At 42.1% G+C, this 12,854-nt stretch overlaps 1 long non-coding RNA gene across 1 annotated transcript in view; it reads right to left on the minus strand.

The window, feature by feature from the left end:
• Positions 1-200: 200 nt before the first annotated feature.
• Positions 201-12,854, minus strand: part of LOC138258749 (uncharacterized) — a 41,119-nt gene continuing 28,465 nt past the window's right edge. The window contains exon 3 of the long non-coding RNA XR_011198547.1: positions 201-1,042. This is a non-coding gene — a long non-coding RNA (uncharacterized lncRNA). The remainder of the gene's footprint in view (positions 1,043-12,854) is intronic.

Below are 12,854 nucleotides of genomic sequence, written 5' to 3' on the forward strand. Positions count from 1 at the left end.
GGTTACAATACTAAGTCATGAGGTTAATTTCACACTTTATTCAAATCCACTCAAGATTAATTCATTAGTGACCACCAATAACATAATCTAATCAGAACTTGAGAAAACATGCATTCTAATGCCTCCACATAAGCCTGTAACAATGAATATGTTAACATGAGTAGTTCAGCAAATCAGTCCGTCAATGAATTGTCACCGTATATGTGAGCATCTCAGAATAGGAGCCCTACCTAACCCAGATTAATATTAGCATGTGGGACTTTATGCGAAAACAGTTTAGAACATGAATTTGGAAAACATCTAACTAAGAGAGAAAACTATTTAAAAACAGAGCAGTTGGTACCTAGAAAGGAAAGGCTCAAAAGGTAATTCATTCACATTGTCATAGCTACCTATCCACGGTATGGATCAGCAACAGAGTCAGTCTTCATATTCAGGTCATCAATCGATCAGCATCGCATCAGGCTCTCAAGAGCCTGAGCCCAATGACAGGATCTCGAATCGCATCAATTTCGGAAAAGTCTCTCCACCGACATCTGCCCCTAGCATCTCTCCATCTCCATCAGTTCTAAAGTTTTCCCCCTTTGTCACAACATTATATCAAAGTCACCCAGACTATCCCCCAATTCCTAATTGGTCAGTTAATCACCAGTTATTACCCTACCCAATCTTTTTAGTTTTTCAAATCTATGAATTCTAGTATTACACAGTTCTCAAGGTGTCGATTGGTTCACTGTACGATGTCCTCATCATCCGTCTCATCGGGTATCAAAAATGTTGCATCTTCTTCTCCAGTCAGTGTCTCTATTGTTCGAGTCCTGGGAAAGTACATCTCATCTGCTTTACACAGTCCTTGATACAATTTTGATTCCCTCATGTCCTGTTCGTCGGTTCACCACAGAAAATTCCAGCTAAGCAGACTTTATTGAACAAAGAGCAGTTCAGGGTCAGTTCAGCACATTAGCTTCTCTACATTGCATGAATATTCAGTTTCTGCATGAGGCCTGGCAAAACTAGGCCACAACTTTCGGCGAAGTTAGCTCTACAATATAATGCAAAACATATGTTATATATATATCAATATGGCATATTACTACATTATTATTACGCATTTTCAACATTTCACATATTTTTAGTAACTTTTTAATATAATTTGTGAATCTTGGTGACCACTCTCCATGGGCACATTTTCAAACGTGCACATTAATTTTCTGTTATTTATTTCTACAATTTTCTTATTATTCAAAATGCATAAACACTCATTAATAATTTTCATTAACATATCTGTTTCAGCATAGTCAAAAATCTTTCATCCATGCAGTTGGCTTGCAACTAAAAAGATGTCATTTTATGATGTTGTATCCCCAGATATATGATGAACTTTCTAAGTACGTCTCCTAAAAAAAGGGGTCCATTGTCAGTCTTGAGAATTGGTGAGGCACACCAAGCTGCAAAAATGTTTTCTAGGATGGGTATTGTGGCTGCCGCTAACATTGACGGCACATGGAGTAGCAGAGGAAAACAGGAACTTCTCAGTGATAACCAATATGTATGCCTTGGTGTCCAGAGCTTCATAGAAGTCAGCTGGCGGCATTAGCCTCACTGTAGCTGGAAGGTCAGACATTCATAGCTGTTTGGGGTTGAGGGTCTTTCTGTGCTTTGACATAAGTGGCATGTTTGAGTCATTTCTTCTACCAGAATATCTAGTTCTAAGAATCACTCTTTTTGTCTGAGTTTCTTTTTGGTTGCTATTATTCCTTGGCAGCTCTCATGTGCGAGGCTGATGGTTTGCCGATGTAGTGTCTTTAGTATGACTATCTGGGTGCCACAAAGGAGAATTCCTTGTTCTTCTATAGACAGTTCCTCCTGCTATTATCCATGCTAGCACGTCTACTGTACTGAGTTTTATTTTTAGCATTTCTCCATCATTTCTTTCATCATATTTGTCACTTCCTCTAGGGTGATGTAATTGCACAATTCCTGCACAAGTTGCGCTTGCAATGAGTTGCTCTTGAGCTGGCATGTTCTGCCGCAGTACAAAGCTGATGTATTGTTCTACTAGTAAGGGTGTGCTGCAAAGGTTCAGGAGAGGGTGCCAAGAAACATGAACTGTGTACTTGTGCTCTCTTCCTGGTTTGTGTACAGTATTGAAATCGTGATCCTTTAGGCGTATTCCCCTCCTTTCTATTAGTGCAGGAATCTTTACCTTCGGGTTGCTATAGATAGTTACCAGTACTTGATGATCTATTATTATCGTAAATGGCTTTCTGTATAGGAGCATGTGACAATGGCCACACTCTGTTTCTCTGTTTGAGAGTACAGTTTTTTCACCTCAGTTAGACTGCTAATTTGTGTATGCAATAGTTCACCTAGCAGTGTCTCAGTGAGGGTTGTACTGGATTAGCATAGCCCCTAAACTTACTGGGCTGGCATTCATAGTCAGTTCTGTGCACATGGAGACATCAAAGTAGACCAAGTGATCTATTTATGCTACCACCTCTGATATGTTTGAAGGCTTCTTTACATTCAGTGGTTCATATGAATTCTTGTCCTTGTTTGGCGAGCTCTCTAAATGGAGCCCTCACTGTGGCAAAGTCATTGATGCAGCAGGAACAGTAGCTCACTATGCCCCGAAATGATCTTCCACCTGCGCCATCAGCTTGCATTTGTGTTTCATTGAATGTTTCGACCTTGGTTGGCTCTGGTTGCATTTCTTTGTGAGAGAATATGTGCACAAAGAAAATGAGCTCTTTTTACAGCTTACATTTTCCTTCATTCACCGTCACTCCAACTTCTTCCAGACAACTGAAAACTTTTTTCAAGTGCTCTGTTGATGTTTCATGGAGACAAATATCACCACTGCAGTTTAGACAGGTTTGTTTTGGCATTATGACTCTCTTCGCCATTTCTTGAAATCTCTCGGGAGCAGATTGCACTCCGAAGTTGAGACGTTTGGATCCGACTCATCTCGGTGTATGGACAATGTCATGATGTTTCATGACTAAGGATCTAATTCTAATTGGTAGTATTCTCTGAATAGGTCTAACCTGGAGATTTTGCAGGCTCCCGTTACGCAGCTAATCGTGTCATTTAGGTTCACGCCTCCGTGTCTTTTCACTTCTATTGCTACTGAGATGTATATTTTCCGTGTGTTTCATTTTGGTACGCTACAGTAGGGAACACCCACAGAGTGTGTCTGTTAACTGGTTCAATAACATCTTGTTTCAGGTTTGGATTTGCTTCTCTACCTGGTGTTATAGATGCACTAGATATGCGTTGGTGGCTTTGAGGTACTGGCTTGATTTATTTCGTTAATGTGGAGTAAGATGTGTGTGCCTTTCAGTTTTCGGAGTCCTCAGAACAGCAATGGGAGCGCTCTACAGTTTGTGGTGGTGAGTTCACATGTTCTATGTCATGGCAAAGAATATCATAACTTGTACAGTCATACTGCTGAGAAGGCATGAGACGGTCTCTTCACCTCTCAAGACTTACCTCATCTTGCAGTGAGGTTATTTAAAATATTTGTGTTTCAGTGAATGTGCTGAGGGATCTCACTGAGCGATTTGCCGTACTAAATGACATCATCATTGGGTGTTGACAGCCTGGGTTTGTGTTCCATCTTGTCATATTTAGATGCCCACACTGTGTTTCATGTGGCTTCACCGTTTAACACAAATGCAGTTTCATGCTTTCCCACTAGTAACTGCAGTCATCATTTTCTTGCTCTCCTTTTTCTCCAGCATCGCAAATTGTTCTACATGTCTTTCTAGTGCTACAGCTTCTGTCATGAGGTGTAGATGCTCACCTATATCTTGTACTGGGGATGAGTCTGCTGGGGAACTTCAGTTGCGCCTCCAGTCATCTTACATTGCTACTTAACTTAATTCTTGGCTTTTTGTGTCATCCTTCTGATTTCAGGTGTCATGCCTTGCAGATGTTTGTGAAGCTATTCTCGTTTCTGAAGTTCTCATGCTTTTCCTATGGCTGGGGGAGACGCCACCACGTGGGTATGCTAGTCCACATACGAATGGGATTCAGCAGCAATGTCCTTCACTGGTTCAACCTCCTACCTTTCCAACCAAAGCCAGTTTGTTCACATGCACCTGTCCAGGTTACAAAAGATCACCTCACCTGTGGAGACCTCAAGGGCTCCATACTGTCTTCTGTCATGTTCAAATAATACATGGAGCTACTTGGTACACCACTCACAGATAACAGCATCAAGATTCACCAATACACCAATGATACACAACTCTACTTAAATTTCCCCTCATGTTCAGATATCCAATGCCTCAAACACTGCTTGCGCATCATCCTAACAGGATGTCCTGTGCCTACCTGAAGCTCAACCCAGGGAAGACAGAATTCCTGTAATACAGTATAAACCTGGCTCAATGACATGAACCTTGATGACTTTGAATTCCAACTTTCGACAGATGTCAAGTCCATTGAATTCACCCTGGACACCAACATCACCTTCAAGGTACGCATGGCCATAAAAAGAAGACTGCCTGTTACAAGCTCCCGCTTCTAAAAAATGCCAAATTATTTCCTCAAGAAGTAAATTCATTAATGCTGCAAAAGCCTTATACTCCAGCATCTGGACTGCGGTAATGCCCAAATCCTCGGCCTCCCAACCACACAGGTATCCCTCAGGGGCCTATTACATCCTGCAGCACGTTTTATCCAATTCCTAAAGAATTATGATCACCCCATTTTTATGGAACCCCAATGGCTCCCCTTGTGGGCCAGTACCACCTTTAAAACTAGCAGCATCACTTACAAGGCTATTATGACCACAAGACCCCACTTACTTGCAGAAACGCTTACCATCTCTGATGGATCTCAACATACCTGCAGCCAGGACACCATGAGACTGCAGACTAAGTTGTGTAAAAAAGAAAAAGTAAACAGCAGGCCTTTTCCATCTATGCACCCTAGATCTGGAACAACATCCCCATGTCCATCAACACTGCCCCAATGCTGCTCCAGTTTACAAAAGAGTTAAAGACTCACCTCCTTAAAGAACACTACATCGTAATGCACTCACCATCCTCAACCCAGATCTACCTCCTCTTACCCATTGACTTTATTCTTGTCTTTGATCATGTACAGCGCTCCACTCCCTTTTGGCTAGGTGTACACCAACAAATACCATGTAGGTACATACATACATAGCATGTTTTTTCACTCTTGGTTGACATTGGGCAATGTTTGTACAGCTGTTTGCTTTCTCCCATCATTCAGTGTTACTGTTCTAGCATCTTTGGCTGACCATTTTCAATGTTCATGGTATATGTTATGGCTCTGCCATCGGCCCTTGCCATAGCTAGTATTTTGCCCAATGTGTACAATTCTATTATGATCTTGGTGCAAAAAGGTCCTTGAATACTACCCTTCAAATATTTCCAGTTGCATTGCTTCTTCTTCATTGTTGAATTACTCAGATTCGGAGTTCTTAGTAGTGTGACTCTGATCACCTAAAATGTACCTCTGGCAGTTCCGTTCTGGAGTTTATCTTGCATTAAAAAGTAACTTCCTCAGCTTTAGCCCTAACATTTGCAGAGTTGCAAACAATTAATTTTGACCACTCAAAAAATGAGTTCTAGATCAGGAAAAAGTAGAACAGTTTTATTACCAAATCTCAGCTATAGCACAATTAGCACAAAATAAAAGTCAGAATTGCCATGAAGGCTTCAATGCAGGAAACGTAGTCAGAAATCAGAATTATCCTAAATCCAAGATTAGATTAGAATAGATTAAGTCATCTATTTCAATGATCAAATTGCCCACTATTGTTTGTTGTGAATTAACGAATGAATCTTTATCCGATTATTTATCATAATCATAAAAGATAAAAGCATAAATACACATAAACTTTACCTAAACAAAATCATATTTACAATACATTCAATAAATCTAAAAGGGCACACCATCCATCATCATTCCAAGTGCCACCCATTAACAATTTACTAATTGCATAAAAATAATCTTACTCTCACAAATACAAAATCATATATATAAATCAATTGGCCTTTAACCAATATACTTTCAGATGCAATCCTCTAGGCATTCAGAATCTTATTCCAGTATAGAGCTTCTTTCAAATAAGGAGAAACAGCCAATATTGTTACATCAGCCAGCAATAGCTTCAGATAAAAAAAATGCTGGATGAAACTGGTAAAAGCCCCTAAATCTTAAGAATTATATTAAATATTTACGTCGTAAAAATTCATAACATTTGCAGAACAACACCAAATGTTCCAATGTCTGCAAGGAGCAACCATCAACGGGAGAAACCTCCACCTCATGGGGATCAAATTGGCCAGGCGGAAAACAAAAAAGGGACCAAATAGAACCCAGCCTGAATTGAATTAATAGAGACCTTTCCCATTGGTTTCTTACAGAAAGAAGGTAAGGCTCAGGACCCACATCCGCTTGCATGAATAAAACAAGTCCAGTGGATGGTCTTAAGATTACCTCTGCATCCCATATTTACTTTAGGTACATAAATAATTGCTCCTTTACTAATTTTCTTTCCCCTTTGGTAAGGAGATATGGTTTAAAAAATAAATCAGACCAATCAAGGGACCTCACCACTATCTTAATGTAGTTCAGCCACTGGTATTTTACGGCTGTGCATACATCCTAAACAGTACTCCAGCACCGCCCCGTTAATCCCCGTATATTTCCCTGTCCATACTGAAATCCATAACAGCACTGGTGCCATCCTTGCATAATCCTCTACAGAATCAAGTCTCAGCTCCTCCTGGATAAATAACAATGAGGTGTTAGGGGGAAGGCCCATCAACCGTCTACAAAAATGATCCTTGTCTTGCTGAATCGGCTTGCTCTTCCGAAGACCCTAGATGGTAGAACTGTATAAAAGCACTGGGAGACATTTCATCTTGTATACTTGCAATAGAGAGGCATTACCGTTTGTCTTAGAAAATCTAAACAGAGCATTACAAGCCAAGGAAGAACGGGAGCATCGCTTAGATATACAAGCCAAACAGTTATTCGGATAATCGAACATAAGCCCCAAGTAAGGAAACTCAGGCACCCTAGAAACCCTTCTTCCTTTTATAGTAGGTACTCTGTTTTGGGAGGATTTTCTCCCACCGACCATATAATGTGTTTTGCTGCTGTTTACCTCTAAATCCAAATCATCCATAAAATCCACAAAAAGGGCAACTAATAGCTTAAGCCCATTAGCCATATGTGCCAACAATACGGCATCATCTGCATAGAGTAAGGAAGGCATTGGGGTTGATTTTACAGTGGGCAAATCTTTCCCGTAAGTAACCAAATGACTATTCAGCACATTAATATACAATAAAAAAAGGAGCTGGGCCAACACACACCCCTGTCTAACTCCTTGAGGCAGGGTGAACGAATCTATACACTCCCCTCCTGAGCCATATCTTACTGACGCAGTCACATCCGAGTGCAGGGCCCTTACAAAAAACAAACGAAAGGGTAAGGTAAACCAAGCCCCCACAGACGATTCCATAATTTCGACCTATTCACCCGATCAAAGGCACTGCTCAGGTCCATGAATGCCAAAAACAAGGACCCCTCCTTGGGGTACACATATTTCCCAATCAAAAGGTTTAGTTTTAGTCACTGCTCCATTGTGCTTATGCCTTCCCTAAACCCATATTGGACAGAACATAAAATATTATGCGAATGGGCCTAAGTTTCCACAGGCTCCAGGACAATTCGTCCGCTTCCTTCATGACTGAATTAAGCAGGGAGACAGGTCTATAACATACAGGATATGGCTTGTTCCTTTTTTAAAACACAGGGATAATTACTGCTGCTTTCCAAGTAAAAGGAAGTCCTACCTGCACCACAGCATTCAGTACGTTCCTTAAAACGGGTGCCCAAAAATGCATTTCTGCCTTATACAGATCCATTGGAATCCAGTCCAGGCCTGGGGCCTTATGGGATGGACTAGACCAAATTGCCCTATTTACCTCTTCCAAATTGAACCTAATTTCTAGAAGATACAACTGTTCTACCTCCTCATCGGCCCTCATAACATCAGCTCCTAACTCATAAACTATTTTCAAATGAGATATCCAATGCTCCGGCCTGATAGAAGAACCTATACCGTCTGGTGCAGCCAAATTAGGCTGCCCACCATTCAGAAATGACCAGACGCCACTAGAATCCTGGGGAGCACAAGAGGATAGCAATTATTCCCAGGAAGCCTCCTTGAGGTCTGACTTATGTTTTTTAACCACTAGTTTATAGGCTTTTCTTGCCTCATAAACAAGCACTTGATTACACAGCCTAATCTTAGGTGCCTATTAGCAGTCCTACAGGCTGTGTCAAACCAGTCATGCTGAATAGCAGGTCTCAATTTGACAGATCCCTCATGATACCAGTAATCGAACCAACCAAATGGGTATAGGCCCAAAAGTCACATCTGGAAGTGCATTTTCCACTAAAGAGTATCCTTATCTTATTGAGTTGAAAATTTGTTTTAACAACAGTCTCAAATAAGGCAGCAGTTGGAAGTTTCTGCCATTGCACCCTCTTCCCCTTATATTTAATCTTAAGGTCAATAGAACCCGTAACAGCGTTCTTACTAGTTACAGGTGGAATGGCAATGCTTCTTTCTATAGGGTTTTGATCACTAAAAACAACATCATGTACAACCCCTGGGCTCACAAGATTCAAAATAGTTCTAGAGATAAACACAAGTCAATTGTCGTCCCCTTTCCTCTCCCAACACATGTAGGCAAAATCCTAGAAGGACATTCCCCCTCACACAATTTATAAATCCATACCTCCCAGAGCTCTAGCCAACTCATGCCCCTTATGATCCACTTAAAGGTGTCAGCCAATACTATATTAAAAGTCTTAATGTGCTTGTAACCTTGTTTCTAAAGTTAAAATAGCTTGGAACAGAGTCACAATCTGACAGCCCAATTCCCAAACACCATTATAAAAATATACAAAAAAGAAATGTGTGTCACAAGATACAACCACCCATAGCAATTGAATTCCTGAGTGGTCAACAGGGACGGAACAGTCCTTCAGTTGTTTTGTAATGCGAATCAAAATAGTGAGCCCTTCCTGAGCTCTATGCCCAGGCGATCGGGTAGCAGAAACACTATAGCTTTAATACCCATCCCAGACTACAGTCTCCTGCACCCAAGTCCCCTGCAGCATAAGAATATCAAACTGGGTAGCAAAGTTAAGCCACTCATGGTCCTGGATCTTATCCCTAATCCAAGCCACATTCCAACTGAGCACCCTGAGTATTTCTCGAGAACCAGAAGTTGTTTATCCTGGCCAGAATTTGGCACACAGGGTCCAACACTACTGCAACTCCCACCACAGACAGAAAATTGAAGTCAATCATTTTGGTCTAAACCCTTCAGTGGGGAAAACTATTGGTAGTTCTTCCTGTGAATTGAAATGGCACAATAGATTTCCCAATCTCTAAAACACTGCAGATGCCGATAAATGTACCCAAGCGGGAGGATTCTGATTCCCCCACTACATGAAGGTTTTATATTAAGATCACATAACATCCGCTTTGCCATATTAGGCAACCTGCAATTTATCACTACTCAATCCTGGGGGAGATTCTTTTTCATGGGGCCTACCCAACCCACTGCCTGACGAACAGGATGTCATTGTAATCTGCTATCTTAAAATGTGTGTTATTACATAGCCAATGACATACTCTATTCTTTAATTGTATGGTTGATTCCTTCTCTCCTGTACTTAACTGCAGTACCCTCCCCAAAATAGCGACATACCAGCTCCGGCAGGGGGAAGATTCAAACTAAAATTAGACTGTTCCCTTACTCCTTCTAAATCCCCCCTCCTTGCCAGTCTGCTAGAATCACATGGAGCATTTACACACTACTTACTAGCCTCTCAGTAACCAGAGTATCTGTTGAAGCATTCTTCTTGGGGTAACCATGGAGCTGAGCAGCTGCAGTGGAACCTAAGGGCAATCTTTCATTTGAGCAATCAAGAACTGAAGGCTGAAGCAAGGAATCGCTGTTATTACCTTCCTTCTACGTCTGTGGTCATCACCAATTCCCAAATTGCAATCAGCAGTAATGGGCCATATAACCTTCTTCAGGTGAGATATAACTACTTCCACAGAAAAGAAATGTTACACACTGCATAATGGTGTATCTAAGCCTAATAAACACATAGTCCCAAACTGTATTACCCCCAGGCCTTGCCTCAAAAGAATCAGGTAAAACCTGACTCTTCGGGGAACAGATTTTATGCCTTGAAACAGCAGGCCCAGCTTGGTTTGATGCTTCCTCTTAGCCATTGGAGGAAAAATACTAATGTCGGGAGAATCATGAGACCCATCCCCCTCCAAACAATCCTGTTGCCCCAAATAAACTATATTACCAGTACTGATAATGTCCCTACCATTTGTACTTGAGATTGGATAGGCACAGCTGGGACGACAAGGAATTTAACAAGGAACTCGGCCCCTCCTCCTACAGAAAGCCTCCGCTCAGCTAGATCAATTTCCCTATTATTCCCCCCAATGCTTGTGATTAAAAAATATCTAAGGTGGTGGAGCCATTAGACGTACTACTTGAAGGTCCAGCGAGGCAGTCTTTTTTGTCCAATATTTTCCATTTGCCCATCTCCCAAGCAGAACAATCTGACTCAATGAAAGTGGGAAAAAGGGAGGTAGCCCAAAATACGAAAACTGTCCCAGATATGCTAAAGTAGATGGACCACAGCTTCCCAACCGCAATAGGATTATCAAACACCCATTGTATTCAATGCTTCACGTAAACATGCCTGATCCCCACAAGGGCCACTAACAAATACCACCTTAGCTTAAGGCAGATGTTAGAGGGGTGGTCCAGCCCAGCCTCCTCCGGGCTCTGACGGGCGCAGACGGGCCTGCTCTTGGCCCGGTTTTTGCCTGGTCTCTGCCCAAGCATGTCCAAGGCAGCGGGAGCATGTCACGGGCTATATAGCAGGGTGCCTCGTGGTGCAACAAAAACCAGGGAGCTATGGGACTTGAAGTCCTGTTGGTCTTTAGAGGCTCCCACTCAGTTAAAGCAGCTCTGTCCTCACTTCTCCTTCCGGCGCAGTTGGAGCCCCTTGCGGGCTATATAGCAGGGTGCCTCCTGGCACGACAAGAACCAGGGGGTTATGGGACTCAAAGTCCTGTTGGTCTTTAGCACCCATATACTCCACCCTCCCCACCTAAAACACTTGGTTACAGCATCTATGTCCTCTCCTTCCTTGTTTGTTGTCTTACTAGAATGGTCACTACAATTGATTTCTAAAGGACTTGTGACTTGCATGACTTTAAAATAACCATCACCATAAGCTTCTATGGAGCATCCAGAGTGCCTGACTTCAAGATGGCTGCTCCCATTGATTTTTATGAAGCCTGCCTGGCTTCAAAATGGTGCCAAATTCTTATAAGATCTCACGTCTTTCCTTCATTTGTTTTGATGCTTGGCTTGGGGGTGCTTTTCTTTTGATTTTAGCAGTCATGCTTAATAGTAGTCACTATGGTTTCTATGGCTCTTCTTGTTTGACTGGCAGTCCCGCAGTGGTGCACAATGGCAGATAGACTTGGGAGCGTCCAAGCTGCTTTACTCTGTATAATTTCCAAGGCTGCAGCAGCACTAGTGATGCAGATTGTGGCTGCAGTGGAACTCATGATGAAACTTGTAGCAACAGGGGCTGATGAGGTGCTTACCTCCCTCAAAAAGCATGAGAAAAGAATCATATTCACTCACCTTTGTCTGCCAGATGTTGTGTCTTGTATGAGAGCAAGGAGCATTCAGGATCCCAGTTGGTGTGTCAGAGTTATTTATTTCAATATATTGCAATACAAGAACAGCATTAGTAATGTTCCCTTCCTTCTTCCTAGTCCCCAGCTTGGAGGTTGCTAGAACTCTGGGACTCGTCTATTATTGTCCCCATCCCTTCACACTCCTTCTACAAGCTGCCCAGAAGTGGTATCCATCCTCATTTCAAGATTTCCATGGTCCTGGTGCCCTGTCCCCTCCATGTCAACCTGTTCCATCTTCCCTCTTTCCTAGTTTATCATTACCTCACCCGTTACCTGGTCCTTTCTCCCCTCTCTCTTGTTACCCTCTTCTTTTAATCTGTTCACCTTCTCTCTCTCTTTAATCGTCATGCCCTTTCTCCTGTTCCCTCATCCTCTACTTCCTTTCCCACTTAGTCCGCTCCTCTTACTCAATCTGCTTTTATTTACCTGTGACATCCCCCTCCTCTTCCATTCTTCTCTGTCCTTTTCCCTCACCATCCATCATCTGTCCCCTTTTCACTGTTTTTCCTACAACCACTCTCTTGTTCTGCTGCTTTCCTTCTCCTGCTTCCTCCTCCTCTCTTTTCAGTCTCCTCTCCTTTCTTGCCTTTTCCATGTTCTCTCTCTTGTATTATCTCATTCCCACTCTCATGTTTCCTGCTTCTCTCATTCTCAATATATCTTTACCACCATTCAGACTCTCCAGTTTCCTTCCACTGCTCTTGGTCGCCCTTTGACTCTTAAGTTCCCTAACTCTCTTTGTCCTTAGGCCTGTTGCTCACCCTTTCCTTCCCCTTCACTTTCTCTTTTATTTTTTGTTCTCTCCTGTTCCTTTCCGCCTCTCCTATTCCCAATTCTTTATTTCCCAACTGATAATTTCAACTTTCATGTGCTCTTCATCCCTCTCTTCAGTTACCTCTTTCACACTCTCCTGTCCACTGTTTTTCTCTCCTGTTCCATCTTGCGCACTATCCCCTTCTCTCTCATGTTTCAACATTATGTAGCTCCCTTTCCACATTCTCTCTCTGCTGTTTGCTCTTTCTTTTCTTCCTGCTTTCCA

The sequence above is a fragment of the Pleurodeles waltl genome, chromosome 9 (assembly GCF_031143425.1).
Source record: "Pleurodeles waltl isolate 20211129_DDA chromosome 9, aPleWal1.hap1.20221129, whole genome shotgun sequence".
Taxonomy (NCBI): domain Eukaryota; kingdom Metazoa; phylum Chordata; class Amphibia; order Caudata; family Salamandridae; genus Pleurodeles; species Pleurodeles waltl.